The sequence below is a fragment of the Ochlerotatus camptorhynchus genome, unplaced genomic scaffold, assembly GCF_037179485.1.
Source record: "Ochlerotatus camptorhynchus isolate MF236.1 unplaced genomic scaffold, CSIRO-AGI_Acam_v1.1 ptg000062l, whole genome shotgun sequence".
Classification (NCBI taxonomy): Eukaryota; Metazoa; Arthropoda; class Insecta; order Diptera; family Culicidae; genus Ochlerotatus; species Ochlerotatus camptorhynchus.
Window position 1 is genome coordinate 923,625 of NW_027040552.1, and position 19,078 is coordinate 942,702.

Below are 19,078 nucleotides of genomic sequence, written 5' to 3' on the forward strand. Positions count from 1 at the left end.
TCGACTTGTCCCGCGTCTCATCGTCCGGTATCAAAATTAGTATCCGGAGAGTATCCGCACAATATTGGTTGCCGATAGGGATGGCATCCGAATTATATGTAGTAATAAATTGTTATTTTATATTAAACGAAAATTACATTAACGAGGCCATTCTGGAGTCCAAGATGGCGGCCATCGGGCTCTGGAACAGTATCAAACACCTTACAATAAGGGTATTTTCGGAATTGAGACGACGCGAAGGTGAAGAAAATCGATGTCGGTATTCGACGTCATTTATAGGGTATTTGACACTTCTTCTGAAATCGGAAGCCACCATCTTAAATTTGAAGATGGCGTCGGACATCGATCTTCGGCTTCTAGATGTCACCCCGATTCCAAAAATACCCACATTGATCGGTATTTAACAGTTTCACACAATTTCTGAACCAAAGCCGCCATCTTAGATTATAAAATGGCATCGGACATCGGTTTCGGGTCTCTAAACGTTACTGGGTATTTCGGAAATACCCATATTGATAGGTATTTGACAGTATTTCACATTTTTTCTGAAACCAGAAGCCGCCATCTTGGATTTCAAGATGGCGTCTGTTATCGATTTTCGGCATCCAGGTGTCATCCCTGTTCCGATAATACTCATATTTTAGGACATTTGACACGTTTTCTGAAATCATAGATTAGAAATCTTCTTAGATTTCCAAATAGCGTAAGATATCGATTTCCGGCTTCTAGAAGTTACCCCAATTCTATAAAAAAAAAACATATTTATATTAAACATATTATGATAGAACTTCCCACTTTTGAAGTCCAATGGTGTCTGATACCGACTTTCATTCTCTAGACGACACCCTGATTCCAAAACTACCCATATTTATGGGTGTTTGACAGTATTTCCCACTTTTCTTAAACCGGAGCCCACCATATTGGATTTCAAAATGGCGTCGGTCATCGATTTTTGACCTCTAGACGTCATCACGATGTATATATTGATGGGTATTTGACAGTATTTTCCACTATTGCTGAAATCGTAACCTGCCATCTTGGAATTCAAAATGACATCGGATATCAATTTTAGCCTCTAGACATCATCCCGATTCCAAAAATACCTATAGTGATGGGTATTTGACAGTATTTCCCACTTTTTCTTGAATCGGAAACCATCATCTTGGAATTTAAATGGCGTCGCATATTGATTTTCGATCTCTATACGTTATCCAGATTATAAAAATACCCATATTGATGGGTCGGCGTCAGTATTTTCCACTTTTTCTGAAATCGGGTGCCCCCAATCTTGAATTTAAAAATGGCGTCGGATGTCGATTTTTGGCCTCTAGACGTCATCGCGATTAAAATAAACCGAGTGGACAATCAACAAAAGTCAGAAAAAATGCGTGAATTCGGATCTAACAGCTACGCTTCAATGCGAAAGTAAGTTCATTTGACAATGAAAGACCAAATGAACACGAGTCATGCCAAAACAATCAGCATGAAAACTGATCGGAAGTGGTTCTGTTGATGTTGGAAGGGGATCTTCTCGAACAGAAGACATAATGACTTTCAATTGAAAGTGATGGTTGATAGTTTTGTCGTCGCTTGACGATTTTCGATTGAAAGTGACTTGGTTGGGCCCTGATCTGAAGGCCAGATGAAAAGCCCTTCAGGCTTTGAAACGCCAAGAAAAACTGCTGGGAAGAATTCCTTGAATCAACGCTAACCAAACGGCCACTGAACTATGGCGTCGTGTCAACGCCCTCAGCGGCAAGCGGAAAGCCAAAGGCCTTGGCGTCCATCTGCCCAACGGTTTTAAACGAGACCCACAAACGATCGCAGAGGTGCTTGGCGATCACTTCAAGGTACTATCTGCCCTTGCCCGCCACGACGAATGCTTCGTACTTAGGAACAAAGTACCTCGAAAAAGCCTTGACCATCCCAGATACCTTGCCCATGCCATCGATTAACGCCCCATTCCTAGCTGCCGAACTCGACCTAACGCTCAAGCGATGCACCGGTAAATCTGCAGGTACTCACGAGATCGGTTACCCCATGATTAAGAACCTACCCCCTAAGGAAAAAACATTGCGTTGAGGATCCTCAACAATATTCCCTCGGACTGGACACATTGTCTGGTAGTACTCATCTCAAAAAAATGCTGTTACCAGTCCAACTCCAAAGGACTTCCGCCCCATCTCACTGTATTGCTGTCTATGCAAGATTCTTGAGCGGATGATGAACCGCCATCTAATAAGATTCCTAGAGGACAATCCACATTTGGGTCATGTATTCAGACCAGGTCATAGGACCGGGACCTATTTCACCGGGCTCGGCGATGTCCTTCAAGATGCAATAAACAATAGTTCCGACGTAGAAGTCGGATCTCAGGACCTTGCTAAGGCTTACAACCGGGTCATCCAACAGCTGGCGGAATGGGGACTAGTAGGTAGCATCATATTTTTTATCAGGAACGTTCTCCGGGGCCGAACCTTTCAGATAATATTAGACAACCATCGGTCATCGACTCGCATGGAAGAAACTGGGGCTCTGTAATTGCGGTCATCACCACCATCAAAAGAGATATTTATCTTTGTCTATGCCGATGACATTGTACTCTTGGCAGAAGGTCTCACCCTAAAGGCTCTCCGCAGAAAGGTACAGATCGCAGTCTCCTCGGTCCATAGATGGGCGTCTCAATCCGGGTTTGTGTTGTCAGCCGAGAAAAGTGTTACATTACACACATGCCGACGCCATAACCTGCTGCACAAAGGGATACCCATCTAGAATCGACTGAATTTAGCCTAGGATTTCAGTAGGTAATATTTCGGGATTTCTTGAGGATTGAGAGTCCTTTCTGCCTGCTACGATTTTCGAGGAATCCAGAGAGTCCTGGAGGAATTATATTAGAACTTCTGTAGAAATGTTCATGGAGAAATTCTTCTGAAATTCCAGAACAAATCATCCTGGATTCTAGATATTCTAATATAGCACAAGGAGTTCCATCAACTTTTCTGTAAAAATCCTCCCAGCGTGCCGCCCGGGCTTATTGTTGGATTTGTTTTTTTTCTGGGTTTCGTAGATGAATTAGCATAGGAATCCTTCTCAGAAGTTCGGTAAACTTCAGAGTTTATTGAAAGTTTTGCAAACTTCCTTAAAGTAGTGGAAATTATTTTATGTTGCCGTACATTCTATAAGGTTATCTCGAAACCCGTAAACCTCTCGGAAGCTCTAGAAACTCCTTCTAATTTTGCAAAAAAATCAATCCGTAAACCTCTCGGATCCTTCCGTGAACTTCTCGGAAGAGTCGTTTAGAATTCTATGAAGATCCGTGAACATCTGGGAGATCCGTGCACTTCCATATGAAAATCCGCGTGATTCTTCGTAATTTCGTACACTTCTCTGAAGTTCCGTGAACATTTCAGAAGATCCGAGAACATTTCAGAAGTTTCGTGTACTTCTCGGAAGCTTCATGAAGTTCTCGCAACCTCCGTAAGTTCTTTGAACTTCTTAGAAACTCCACGAACTTATATTAGTTTGCCAAATATTCCATAAGGTTCTATAAAATTCTGCGAAAAGTCCTCTGGATATTTTTTAGGACTTCGGATTGGTCAAGTAGTTATTATGCTAAAGATCTTAAATCTTTCGAAAATACAAATGATATCTCTCGAATATTCTCTCGAGACGGATCGATGATTTTAGTCACATCATCTGGACATTTTTTTTTCAAATCTTCATAATGATCAATTATTATTCTGGATATCTTCAACTGTTTCTAATCTAATCTAATCTAATCTAATCTAATCTAATCTAATCTAATCTAATCTAATCTAATCTAATCTAATCTAATCTAATCTAATCTAATCTAATCTAATCTAATCTAATCTAATCTAATCTAATCTAATCTAATCTAATCTAATCTAATCTAATCTAATCTAATCTAATCTAATATAATCTAATACAAACGCAGCTAGTACGAGAAAGCATCCTGGAAAATGATTAGGTTAGATGACGTCTAATCATTTTTCTTGTCTAATTGATGTTTACAGCATATCTGAGTTATGATATAAACATCAATACGGCCAGGCCTACTACGTTGTATTTACCGCAAAGATGATTCTTGGAAATGAATGGGAACATTTCTTGAATCTACAGGGATGGAAGGATGCGTGGACATACCGTACAAAACGCTCCGAGTTACTATGTGTAGTTGTGTGTAATGTGTTAATATTTGTACAATATTGAAGAATCATAAAATAATGCAATGGAAGGATCTTACCGAATTTTCTTCTATGTTGGTAATGATTTTTGTTTATCATGGGGTTTGGGATGCGTCCGGACCAGATCCTTAGCCATAATCTTGACCGCATCCAGCTGATTTTCTTTGGCCAGCTTTTTGATGTCGGCGATGATCTTCATTTCCTGCTGTTCCATTTTCATCTTCTCCCGATCCAAATCCCGCATCGCTTTATTCAGAGCCCGCTGGTTCTTGCGCATCATCTCGTCCGGAGACATTTTCTTACCGAACAGCCACTCAATTTTGCTGGTTGTTTTTCGGATCAAATAGTGGTAAAACTGGTTGAAAAAAGCGGAACTTCGGAGGTCTCACAAGCTAATCTTGCACAAAATTGGATTCTAATTTGTTTTTCGAATCTGACTCTACTTATAATCGGAATACCGGTCATAAATGCACTTGGAAAAAAAAACACCTTCTTTCGGCCATAAAAAGAAAAACTATTCTTCAAAAAACTTATCGATTTTCAAAACTGGCAAATCATCTTCAGATAAAATTGGAAAACCGCGACGAAAACATAATATACGAGCAATTTGATCCTGACTATCTTCAACTGTTTCAACATTAAAATGACAGCAAACTGATCTGGAAATATTCAAAAGATTTCTAGAATATTTTCCCAAGACAGCAAAATGATCGGTAATTCAAAAGATCTCCAGCTGATCGGAGATTTCAAAAAAAGTCCCTTTTTCGAGGGTAAAACAGTATCGACAAACGGTAGACTGTTTTACCCTTGAACTGACCGTTTGGATTACCCTATACTGAGAAAGAGTTTATTAAAAAAAATATCCAGTTGATCGGATATTTCATAAAAGTCCTCTGGATATTGATTAAGCATTCAAGACTGACTAAAAGTAAATTGGTACGCCCCTCGCGCGCCGCTAGCACGCCTCTAGTGTTGGGAATCGAAAATCTTTGACAGTGGTTTGTTTACACTTCTATGGAGAACAGCTGGTGCAAGTTTGATCAAAGTAGTCGATCGCGTTCAGAAATAACGTCAAATAGAACTCGAAAGAAGAAAAAATATTGTGCGCAAACACCTGGAAAATCCGGAGTGGTCCGATTCTAAGCTGGCTAAAGTGCTGAGGATGCCGAAAACAACAGTTTGTCGAGTGCTAAAAACCTACAAGGAAACCCTGAGTGTGGAAAGGAATCAGAGGGCCTACGAAAAAACTGGAACCAGGGATCGTCAGTTGCGCAGCAAGCTGTTGAGGTGCGTTAAAGCCAACACCGGTCTTTCGATCCGAGATGTGGCCAGAAGGTACAACGCCAACTTTCAAACATTGCGGAACATCCTTTCCAGGGAAGGATACAAGTCATAAAAAACCAGTAAACATCCGAACCGGCACATGAAGCAGTGTTTTGACGAAACATACGTCAAACTCGATTTTAAGCAGCTTCCCGGTTCAAAATTTTACATCGCGACTGGACGTCGGGATGTGCCGGGAAGATTCAAGTTCGCGTTTGCCGACAAGTTCGCGAAGAAGGCCATGATTTGGCAAGCGATTTGCAGTTGTGGCCTGAAAAAGGAACCATTAGTCACATCATCCACGATGATATCCCCAGTTTACATCGAAGAATGCCTGAAAAAGCGTGTATTGCCGTTCATCCGCAAGTATGGGCGCAAAGACCGATTTGGCCAGCTGCCACTATTAAAATGTGGTTCTGCAGTGGTATGCTGCCAACAAGATCGATTTTGTCTCCAAGCTAATGAATCCTCCTAATTGCCCGGAATTTAGACCAAACGAAAAAAATACTGGGCAATTTCAAAGCAGCGCCTTCGACGAAGCGGCGGGGCAGTCAAGGACATCCAGCAAATGCGAGCAAAATGGAACAACTACGCTGATTCCGGGTCCGTTTCCACTGTGCGGGCGCTGATGGGCTCCATCAAGAGGAAGGTTTGAGATTTTGTTCGAACTGGAGAAATGTAACCATATAATGCTGTAATTTTGAAGTTTTAATAAAAGTACTGTAAAGCAACCATTAATGGACTTTTTAGACTTATTGAATCACGAATTACAGGTCTTTTTGTGCGTATCAATTTACTTTTAGTCAGCCTTTATATTGATTTTCAATTGTTCAAAAATTCAAAGGACGTTTCCGCATAGATTATTTCAATATAGCAGAATGATCCAGAAATATTCAAAGATAACAAGCTGATCAAAGTTCTCTGGATATTTTTCAAGTATTATTTTAAAGACCTCCAACTTTTCAGAATGTAAAATCTTTTCTTTCAGATATTCTCCCGAGACAGAATAATGATCAGGAATTCAAAAGATCATCTGCTAATCGAAATTTTCAGCGAAGTCCCCTGGATTTTTTTGAGGACTTTAGATTCAAGAAGCATTTATTCTAATAATATTTCTGAGATTGAAATCAAGGATAATACGACATGATGCTTAGCAAAATAGAGGATAATTCGAGAATGTCGTATTATCCTCGCTGAAGCTTACCGCCATAAAAGGACGATCGTGATAAAATTTACTGGGGTTCTTTGCAAATCAATCTTAAAAATATTGTAGGCAGTTTCACTAAAATCGACCCAGCTATTTTCACAAAAGTGAGTGAGTAACACAGTTGCAATTATACCGAAATTTCACAATTTTGATCATATTTACAGAACCAAATGTACGATCGGGATAAAATTCAATAGGGTTCTATGGGAGTCCAAAACAAATAAAATGCAAATGTAAAAACAACCCGAGACCTCGCTCCTGGATATCTTGAGCGGATGACATTGTCCTCAAGTAGTACTACACTGCGGCAAAAGAACGTAAGAATTCCATAAGGACCACTTATGAATTTTAGCCACAAGAAATAGGTATGCATTTCATTTGCCTTAAGAAAAATAGGTTAGGATAGGTTCTCTTTATTAAGGAGGCTTTCAGCCTGGGACTGGTTCGCCTCCAGGTTATGAAAAATGAAGTCAACAAATAATAGTAAAACGGTGTAGACTGGAACCGAACCTTGGACGCTGAGATTATGGATCCTGTTTCTGGACCGCTCTGACAAAACCGCAATGTAGAGCGGAGGTTAAAAAAAAATAGATGGATTCAAATATTTAGGATCTTAAATATACGATGTTGGAAACCGAGATTCTGAAAGGAGCCGTGCCCCAGGCAACAATGCCAATGCTGAACACGAGTTAAAGCCCTAAACCATATATTGACAAACAGAATTGCCGAACAAGTTCATACTCCGACTCTACTCAAAACATTGAAATATGCAACCAGCGTCATCATACTTATCCGCATTCATAATTCGCTCCACCCCCCGTACGAACCGTTCCCTTATCTTCAATTACGGCACCATTTTCACAGAACGTGGAAACAAATCCCCCTTATGACTACGATAAATTATCAAAGCTCCACAGGGAAAGCGGATTAGGCTGTATAAACAAATACACACTCACACACACTAATACCCTAACTAACCTAGTCAACCAGGTAACGCATTATCTATGCAACAATGGGAGCGGTTAATATTTTGGGCTGTCCTTTTCCCAAGCATCTAATTGGATTATCCGGCACCGGCATAAATATCTTTGCTAGAAGCTTCCTTTGGACAAGTTCTGTTCGGGACGTATCGGAATCAACACACAGTCGAAAGCGGGCGGTAGTGAATAAGTGTCTTAGAACCACGCCTGCAAATAGTGTCAGTTGATTGAATATCTACTCAGTTTCAATCGAGATGACTTATTACGGTCCACCGCCCAGCATGTGGGGTCATCCCATAACCAACATAACCGTCGTCGATAAGGTGCCACCGGAGATCATGCACTTAGTGGACCCTCACTGGTATCAATTTCCACCGATGAACCCACTGTGGCATTCGATCATCGGTTTCGCCATCTTCATGCTCGGTTTAATCTCTACCATTGGCAATGGAGTGGTGATTTACATCTTCTCAACGGCAAAGTCCCTACGCACACCGTCCAACCTGTTCGTGGTGAATCTCGCCGTGTCTGACTTCCTGATGATGGGCACCAACGCCTTCACCATGGTGTACAACTGTTGGTTCGAAACCTGGTCGCTCGGTGTGCTGATGTGCGATCTGTATGCCTTTACCGGTTCCCTGTTTGGATGCTGCTCGATCTGGAGTATGACTATGATCGCCATGGATCGATACAATGTTATTGTAAAGGGCTTGTCAGGCAAACCGCTGACGAACACTGGAGCTATTATCCGAATTCTCATCTGCTGGTTGATTGGAGTCCTGTGGGGAAGCCTTCCGATGCTGGGCTGGAACCGCTACGTTCCCGAGGGCAATATGACTGCTTGCGGTACCGACTATCTGACTACCGATTGGCTTCACAAATCCTACATCTTGTGTTATTCGTTCTTTGTATACTACATTCCACTGTTCATCATCGTCTATTGCTACGTGTATATCGTCAAGGTAGGTTAGCGCAAATATTCAAAACTTCCAAAGAATCTGAACAAACATTGTCCAACAGACCGTTTCTGTGCACGAGAAGAACATGCGGGAGCAAGCCAAACGCATGAACATTCAATCGCTTCGCTCGGGAGACGTCGGCAAGGCAGCCGAGATGAAACTGGCCAAGATTGCACTGGTAACTATCTCGCTGTGGTTCATGGCCTGGACTCCATATACTGTCATCAACTATACCGGTATATTCCAGTTGGCGAACCTAACGCCACTGGCCACAATCTGGGGTTCGGTGTTTGCCAAGTGCAGTTCCGTCTACAATCCGATCGTGTACGGTATCAGCCATCCAAAGTACCGGGCTGCCCTGATCCGGCGCTTCCCATCATTGGGATGCAACGATGCTATGGCGGGTGATGAAAAATCGATGGCTTCGGAGGTCTCTGCGGTTAGTGGCACGTCGGCCGAGACACCACCGACTGAACCGCCGAGTGCTTAGAAGAAAATAGCAAACATGCCTTGGGACTGTACCACCTACCATTTAGTATTTCATTTGTATTTCTATGAATAACCAATGTGATCCTCAGAACTATGTATCGACTAACGTGGAACGTTAATAAAATTTTACTGATTTGCAGTTGTTGTGTTGGACGCTTTATCTTATCTGAATTATATGCATTAAATATGAAGTTAATTGTAGACTTATTACAGAATTGGTAAAATGCTGAAAAAAACTCCTTAGAAATTCGATGTAATCAAGAAATAACCGTTTGAAGTTCAGAAAATTGCGTCCCAGTGATCATAAATCAAGACTATAATTGCATCTAGTTTTCTTATTTTGGAAATTGACTCCCCAATGAAAACTCCAATTAAGATTCAATTAAGAAGAGTATGTATCATTCAAAAGGAAACACAAATATTTGATGATCAATGAACTGAATAAGTCGGTTTAGCAATGTAAGCTATATTGTATTCCTCAAGAAGCAATTAATCTCAGCTCAATTAATTGCACAGCCCGTAATCAAATTTAGCTTCTCCAACGGAAGCGCGAAACCCATGATGGGCGAAATTGTAATTTTTGTGAAAGCACTGGAAGTGAATCCCGATCGAAGCAACCATACCGGATTGGTGAAGAGAAAGCACTGTTCATCATGTTCAAGTCAGAAGAATCAATGCTGCATGTATTAACGTATAACTCGGGAGAAATTATTTTACATCATGTGAATGGAAAAGCAAGACCAGGACTAGCAGTTTGTATCAGTTTCTGTTTTTATCATTTACCATCACACGCAAGGAGTAGCGCTTCAACAAACGCTGTAAATGAATTGCGTTTGTTTTGAAAATCTTCGCTATCACATACGAGCGAAATGAACAAATGAGTTCATTATACATCAACGAAAACTCGTTTGTTGGTATTCACCACTGCTTGATTATTCAACCCAAAATTGTCAAAATCAGAAGCGATCCTCAAAAGCAAAATATTCAAATTCATTGAGACCCCAAAGCCTAAAACCTCGATATTATCATCAAACCAACGTAACGCAATAATTTTCTATCGATCTGTGCGTAAAAACTAACACGACAAGTTCTTCAGCGCTATATTTGTGTAAAATGAAAATAATCATATTGCATTGGATCATAAAAATCATCCCTACCAAGATGAAAACGAATATTAATATTGACAACAACACAGGCGATAATGAACATCCAGCCACGAATGAAGAAAAACAAATGTTGACTGCGATACTCAGAGGTTGCCTTGATCAAGAGAAGCCGAAGTCTTTGGGATTTTTCTGAGGCATTAAAATTTCCGATCATGTTTTCCTCCGGAAGGAAAGAAAAGCCGTTGGTCCCGGCCCATGTGTTGATGGGTGCAATATCCTTACCCTGTCACTCCTATAGAAATCCCATACGATACTCTCAAGCTTTGCGTGAAGAGACGGCGCCTTACTGGTACCATGGTGGAGTGAAGAGATAAGACAAAGTTTGCTCGATTCCATGCGCAGATTGATTTTACCATAAGAGTAAAGAGCTGCAAAATCGTCGTCATCTTCAATGCTTACTGAGCATGCAACCATATATCTGCTTCTCTTTCATAGGAGTCAATGTCATTGCAATCAACACATTTTCATGAACGAAATCTTCATTGTGAACGAAGAAACTGTTGAATTTTTGAAAATTAATGACGTCCCTTGTGGGCGAAAGCAAACCGGCAGCGGCAAGGTTTGACAGTTGTCACAAATGAACAAGATGTCTAATCAAGTCAATTTGGTTTTAACTAAAGAGCCTGAATTTATAAAGGCACGACATCGATTGTTCCAATTTTGACATGTCGTCTCTTTATAAATTCAGGCTCTTTAGTTTTAACTAGTTTCCTACCCGACAAGTAGGCTTACTCAGATCGGACTCTACCGCTGCCACTGCCGTTCCGCTTTCCCTTACTATTGCGTTCGGGCCGAGGGGGACGAAAGTAATCTGTTCACCGATAATCTTAAATGTATTAGAATTATCGAGCATTATGCTGATATTATTTTTAGTGTGTAGCGTGATGTGAACTGTCACTTCCTGAGCACCAGCTTTTGTGATTGTTTCAAACCCTTCAAGCTTAAAGTTCTAACTCTGGAAGCAACGAAAATATCTGCACGGAGGGTTGGTGACCTAATTGCCTACCGGCATTGATGGCCAAACGTGAAAAAACCATAGATGCCGTGTCGATGGTTATGTTCACCGGATGCCAGGGTTGTCCAAATCGTAGTCCGTGATCTCGAAGCGACTATACCCAAGGCAAAGATGAATGCAGTTCCTTTTTTAATATTTATATAAGGCTCCTTTACATGATGGTTATGTTGGTTTGTGTGAGCGTGCCTTGATTTCCTAGTAATGATCAAGAGAAGTCATTGTTTACAAAAGCTGTTACGCACTACTTCCAGCTCTATCTATAGATTTGTTTTAGAGCAAAGATTTTCGTGCTCGACCAACAATACAGAAGGGCGGATCAAACAAATTGTAATTTCCTTATCTCACAAACCGAAGCTCACCGAACCAATCTAACACCACTATCGAATAGCAGAGAATTTCCTCTACCTGGTGGTGTTGTTCGTTTGGCAAGGCAAGCTTCGGTTCACGAGGAAAGAGCATTAAAGACATTTGATTACAAAAGTCTGTTTGTCACCGTTACTTGTCATGATAATTATAGTGATGTGATCCGATAACAGAGATGTGAACGATGCAAACAGATATTATCCGTTTTTAGAGATTTAAGCTAAATCTGAATATAATCGATAAAATGGATTTGTCCGACTATGAATCGATTCATCGAACTTTAGAGTTAGCTTTGGCAACATTTGAATAAATCTGGGACTTTCATCCCCCTCGGTTTGGGCCTTTACTCTCAATATTAGTCGTAAAAAAGTTACATTGGAACTATGACATAAGAAATAATTTGGGGTTGTGACATAAACATGGACCTGGATCATTATGGGACTGTCTTCCGGAAGATCAGGAACATCCGTTGAAGTGGTCAATCCATGAAACTGATCCTAGAGATCCACGGTTATTTCGAAAACACTTGGAACTGTGGTATAAGAAATAATTTGGAGTCATGGCATAAACGTGGACTCAGAAGGCTATGGGATCGTGCTTTGGAAGATCTGGAACATCCGTAAAAGTGACCAAGCCATGAATCTGATCCTAGAGCCCCGCAGTTTTTTTTTCGAAAACATTAGGAACTGCTGTGATATGAGTATGAATTTGTGGTCGTGGCATAATCATGGACCCAGATTGCCATCAGATCGTCCTCCAGAAGATCCGGAACACCCGTAAAAGTGGTCAATCCGTTAGACTGATCCTATAGCTACGCGTTTGTTTTAAACACTTGGACAAATGGACCGGGGACCAACGGCTTTACTTCCATTCCGAAGGAAGGCGTGATCAGAGTCTTTATGCCTTAGAAAATCCCGACCCAAGCCCATGGGGTAAGAGGCAGTGAGTTGATCCTGTGATCTTCAGAGAAAAATTACAAGGGTATTCTGAAAATAGTTCCATGAACCGAATTCCAGGAAAGTTTTCCAAACAAATTATGAGGAGAAATGCAAATGGTTTTTTTTTCCTTGATTTGTTTTCCGTCGATCTTGTTTTCCGTCCTGAGCACCAATGCTACCGACGCCAGAGAGGCAGCTCCCTCACCTGGACACTACCTATCGACCCATCAACTCATGAACCGGGGACCAACGGCTTTACTTCCCTTCCGAAGGAAGTCGTGATCAGAGATCTTATGCCTCAGAACATCCCGGCAGCGCCGACTGGGATTGATCCCAGACCTGCTGGGGTGAGAGGAAATGAATTTGTATGATACTTTCAATGTGAGTGGAATTCCAAGGGAAGGAGTGAGATTCAAAAGAAATCTGAAATGAAATCAATGAAAATTCTGAGAATCTTTCGAACTGGAGTAGAGTGTAAAGGTAATTGCGAGGAAAATTAAAAGAAAACTGAATTTGGAGGATTGTACAAAGGAAATTTTGAGGAAGTATTCTAAATATGTTCTGGTAAACATTTTTTTAGAGAACTTAGAGAAGAGTGAACTTCTAGACTAATTCCATTAGAGTTTCGGGAGAATACAAAGCGAGTGCTGAGGAGAACTCCAAGTGAATTTTCATGAAAAATCTCCGTTGGATATGGAGCTATTCTGAGGTCTTCAGAACTACTTTAAAGTTCCCAAAATTTTCCTGAAGTTAATTTATTTATTTATTTATTTATTTATTTATTTATTTGTCTGCATCAACAGGCTGTGTAAAGCCCCAATGATGATTTAAGTAACTTATATAGGTAAAAATCAAATCAAAAAATAAAAACTAAGAATAAAATACATAAATAAAACACAAATCATTCACGGTTAACTGTGCCAGAAAAGAACGATGAGAAGTATCTTCGACACAGCTGTCGAGGCATATGGAAATCGAAGATGCCCGAGACTCGATTGAACACTCGTTGCAGCCCACCTATTGCACCGTTCATGCCATAGTTTGTGCGCTGAAGTGGCAATCTCAGCATAACGTTGTTACGTAGCGCACGGGGTTGGACGTTAATGTTGACTTGCCCCAAGATTGCACTGCAATCAATTCTACCTTGTAAAGTGTCCGCAATGAACAGGGCCCTAGAGGTGTCTCTTCTAGTTCGGAGAGGCTCCAGATCAATCAGCTGGCAACGACTTTCATAGCTGGGCAGATGAAATGGGTCTCTCCAAGGCAGCTTCCGCAGAGCGAATCGAAGAAAACGGCGTTGAACGGACTCAAATCTCTCAGCACCATTGTTGTAGTTTGGACTCCAGACCACAGAACAATATTCCAGAATGGATTGCACCAAGGAACAGTACAGTGACATCAAACAGTAGATATCGGAGAAATTCTTTGCTATCCTGAAGATAAATCCCAATGTCCTAGACGCCTTGTCGACAACGTACGAGATGTGCTGCTTGTACGTAAGTTGAGAATCCAGAATAACACCCAGATCTTTCACATGGTTCACACGGTCGATTACAGTGCCGATAAGTTTGTATTCAAATGTGATTGGTTCTTTCTTCCGAGTAAAAGTGATCACTGAACACTTAGTGGGGTTAACCACCATTCGGTTCAAATTACACCAGCTGGCAAAGGCTTCGAACTGACGTTGAAGGAAGTGACAGTCATCAATCGAGTGGATTCGTAGGTAGATTTTAAGATCGTCTGCATACGATAGTCGTGGGCCTTCGATGACCAAGTTCACGTCATTGAAATAGAGTAAGAAAATCAAAGGTCCCAGGTGACTTCCTTGAGGTATTCCTGACGTAGCTAGATAGATATTGGACCGGTTGTCACCAATGGCAACCATCAGTAGCCGATCAGTGAGATATGAACGAAACCATCGCAAGAGGTTGCCGCTGACCCCAAGTCTATGCAACTTGGCAATCGCGATGGCATGGTTTAGCTTATCGAAGGCAGCTGACAAGTCGGTGTATATGACGTCTGTTTGAGTCCTCTCTGCCATGCTTTCCGTAAGATACGATGTCAAACACAGCAGATTTGTGGAAGTAGAACGACCGGAAGTGAAGCCGTGTTGATCACCACTTAGATACTGCTTACAATGAGAGAGTAGAGGCTCCATGATGACTAACTCGAATAACTTCGAAACTGCGCTCAACGACGTAATTCCACGATAATTGTCCACATCCCGTTTGCTGCCCTTTTTGTGGATAGGAAACATATGTGCGAATTTCCAACAAGATGGAAATGTACAACTCGAGATGGACAATCGAAATAGGTGAAGCATGGGCATCAGCAAGCTGGCGATATGCTTTTTCAGGAATACGGATGGAACGCCATCCTGGATTGAAGGACGACTTGAGTTGTGATGCGGCAGTGGAAATCATCTCGACGTTGACATCCATCGCACCCAGTGTTTGACCGTACAGTGGAACATTACTAGCTGCTAGGGTAACGTGTTCGTCAGTTAATCTCTCATTCGTGAAAACACTGGCGAACTTCTCAGAAAACAAGCGACAGATCTGCTGAGGAGTGGATGCAACTGCTCCATTCAACACCATTGAAGAAGGTAGGCCGGATTCCTTGCGCTGCTCATTTACGTAACTCCAGAATGACTTCGGGTGCGACTTGAGTTTCCTCTGAATCCCTCGTTGATATCGCGAATAGCATCGACGGCTAACTCGCTTGAACTCATAATTGAGCCTAACGTAGTGACGTTTCAGCGAAAGCGTACGATACTTAGTGAATTTTCTTAATGCGGCTCTCTTGGTCGACTTCCACCTACGCAGTTCACTCGTCTGCCAGGGAGGATGAGAAATTTTACGGTGAACTCTTTTCGGAACGTGCCTGTCAATGACATAAGCCAAGACATGTGAAAATGTTTGCGCAGCGGTTTCAACATTATCAGGATCTAGGATGCTCTCCCAATCTATACTAGATAGCACGGCGTTGACGATACTACGGTGATCGGTTTTCCGGAAATCGTATGACACGGTCGTGGAAATGTCGTCAAAGACCCGATCGTGATTGTCAGCAACAGTGACAACCAAGGGAGGGTGATGATGTACTTGCTTTACTAGTGGAGAAGGTGCCGTGGAGATGAAAGGAGCGGTGTCCTGAACGCTAACGAAGCAGAGGTCCAGGCTACGGTTGTTTTCGTTGACTACGTGGTTTATTTGAGATAGTGTTGCTGTACTATAGCAGTCGAGAAGGCTAACTGATCCTGTATGAAATACAGAGTGTACAGGGTCTGGGTAGAGAAAGCCGCTGTAAGATGGTTTCCAGGAAACACCGGGTAGATTGAAGTCGCCCAGAACGATTATCTCATCAGTTGGTGTCGCACTCTCCATTATGGTGAAAACGGACCGGCAATGGGTATCGATAAGTTCGTTGTCACGAACCCGGTCAGGTGCAATATACACCGCACATAGGTACAGTGTGCGATCGCTCAGTTCTACGGCCACCCAAACTTGTTCCACACAGTTCCACAAGACGTTTTCAATAGCTCTCGCCTTTAACCCGGAACGAACTGCCACGAGAACACCACCTCCAGTAGATTTCCGACTGTTTTTCGGATTTCTGTCACAGCGGAAAACCTCGTATTCGGATCCGAACACCTGGATGGAAAGCGTTCGAGAATCGAGCCAAGTCTCGACAAAAATGATGACATCGTAGCACAGGTCCGATACAGCTAGGTGGTAGTCAAGAACACCAGAATTCATTCCGCCTACGTTTTGGTAGTAGAAAATGACGTCGTGTTTACTACGGTCGGTGGTCGCACGAGGTAAGGCGTTTTCCCTGGAAGTCATGGAAATATCAGGTGGCGAATGGACATGAACAATCTCAAGTGGATACTCGCCGTAGTGAGTAGGTTGGAAGACCCCCTCTCCACATCCAACCACAGGCCCGGAACGACTATGAAGATCGGAGGCGGCAGATGGCAGGACTGGGTCAGAGGGATTGGGGGCTTCCACAATGCTTTCTACAGCGCGTCCCAGGTTCCAATTAATAGGAGTAGAAGCATTTCCTCGATCGGTGACATCCAGAGTGCTGAAATTCGACTCGGCATCAGGCAGTGAATGTTCAGAATAATATTTGTACTTGCCTGACATAGCAAGTTGGAAGACCCTCGATCCACATCTAAGCTCAGGGCCGGGACGACATTGATGTACGCTGGCAGGAATCGGCACGACTGAGTTAGAGGAACCGAGGACTTCCCAAGTGCTTTCTACGGTGCGTCCCGGTTGAAAATACTCATCGTTCGTTCCTGCGATGCGTCTATTTGTCCGAAGTGCAGCAGCAACAGGATTCACTTCATCATGGTCCGGACAGCTAATGATAACCTGGGTGCGGGAAAACTCGTCACGCAACGAAAAGCTCGAATCAAAACAGTACTTGCCTGTGCAAGCATGGTGGAAGACTCCCTTTCCACCACCAACCACAGCACCGAGACGGCTGTGATGAACGGAGGCTGCGATATGCCGGACTGGGTTGGGGCGATTGGGAGCTTCCATCAGGCTTTCTACGGTGCGTTCGGTTGAATTTCTGGAAGTATAAGCTGTCACTCCATAGGGGCAGCATTCGTCAATTGGGTGATTTTCAAGCTTCGTGAATCTTCGAACTCACGGAACTGGATACTCTCAGGCCAAGAGTCGCAAGAAAGTGCCAGGTCACGCAGTTCTTTCTTGACGCCAATTTTGAACGATACGAAGTTCAGCGTTGTTGGATCTCTACCTTTGGGTACCAGTTTGGCCACCATTGGTGTTTCACTAGGGTCCAGTGCCAGACAGTCACGAACGAGTGACGCAATATCTTCGTTCGTGGTACTGGGGTGAAACACCGATAAATATACCCACACCTTATCCGCATTTTGGTTAACTGTTTTAATCGACTCACTGGGTGGTTTCGTGCCGCTGAGAATCGGTTTATCGTTCGAGTTAATCGAGGTCCGACGACGCTTTGGGGTGTTACGATTAGAGTTGAGACGATCCGATCTAGGCCAAGACAATGTCGATGTCGAAGCGGATGGTAGTTTCGAGTCTACTTTGGCCGCTAGGGCGGCCACTGCCGAATTCAATTTATCAATGTCCGCCTTCATCGAATCGACGGCTTCCGGTATTAAAGAGCTCTGCGCGCTGTCCCGGCTGACGATGTTGCGGAAATGACCGTTAGTGAAAAGCTCGGACCTGCCTTGAAGTTCTTTTGTAGTTTGAGAAAATCACCTGATGCCGAGAATACTTCTCATCAAATTTTTAAAATATATTTCTAAAGTTTCCTAACCATCATGGATCTTCTCTAAAATTTTAATAATTCACTGAAGTTCTCCAAACTTCTTTAAAATGTGTGTAATTTTTCTAACTTATCGAAAATACTCTGAGGTTCTCTGTTCTTTCCTGGAGTTCTAGAAACTTCTCTTTAAAAAATGTGTGAAGCTTGTTGAATTGCTCTGAATTTAATTGAACTATCCTAAAATGTTTAAGCTTTCATGAACTTCTGAACTTATGACCTCAATAAAAAAAAAATTAACATCTTTGAAGAATTCTGAAAACCTGGAAACTTCTCAAAATTTCCCGTTAATTTTCTGCAACGAATGGAACTGAACTCCTCCTGAAATTCCACATAGTTCTGGAGCTTACTAAACTTCTTTGGAATGGTCCCGCATGTTGCTAATGTTCATGAATGTTCCTATAGTTATCAGAATTTCCCTTAAGTTCCATAGACTTCTATGAAGTCCCCGAAATGTTTCTGAAAATCACTTCTGTGAAGTTTTTTAAAGATTTTCTGAAATTTCTGGAACTTCTTTAGGTCCCGCAATTTTCTTGGAATTGAAACGACATAATTAACAGGGTTCTATGATTGTCACTGAAGTTCATGAAACTGTCCTTAAATTATCGACACTATTTCATAACTTCTTCAACAGTCTACACTTTTCTGATGGTATGAAAACTATCTGAAAGATTTCTGAATTTCCTTAACGTTTTCCTTAAGTTTTATAAACTTTATAAACGCAGACGGAACTTGGCATTGAATCATTAATTTCCCAGAACTTATCTGGACATCCCTGAAGCTCTATAAATTAATTTCATGTTCTGGAAAATTTTCTGACATATGTATTCATAATTCCTTGACTTTTCTGAAGTTTTCGGATCAATCATAGAATTCTCGAAATATCAGACTGCTCGAGTGATTTTTTTTAGGATATCAAGATTTTGACTTTACAACTAGAAGTCAAGCAAATAGAGATCTGAACCATGAAGTCTGAGCAGTGATACTCAAATTGGATGGATCTGCTGTGATTTTTGTCTAGGCTGGTATCACATTTCCTTTGTGGTTCGTCTTCATGAGGACTGTACTGCAATGGCTGCTTCTGAGCCCCGGGCAAGTGGCTTTGAAACCA

At 42.0% G+C, this 19,078-nt stretch overlaps 1 pseudogene; it reads left to right on the plus strand.

The window, feature by feature from the left end:
* Positions 1–7,869: 7,869 nt before the first annotated feature.
* On the plus strand, positions 7,870–9,116 carry LOC135717622 (rhodopsin-like; annotated as a pseudogene).
* The last annotated feature ends 9,962 nt before the right edge of the window (positions 9,117–19,078 follow it).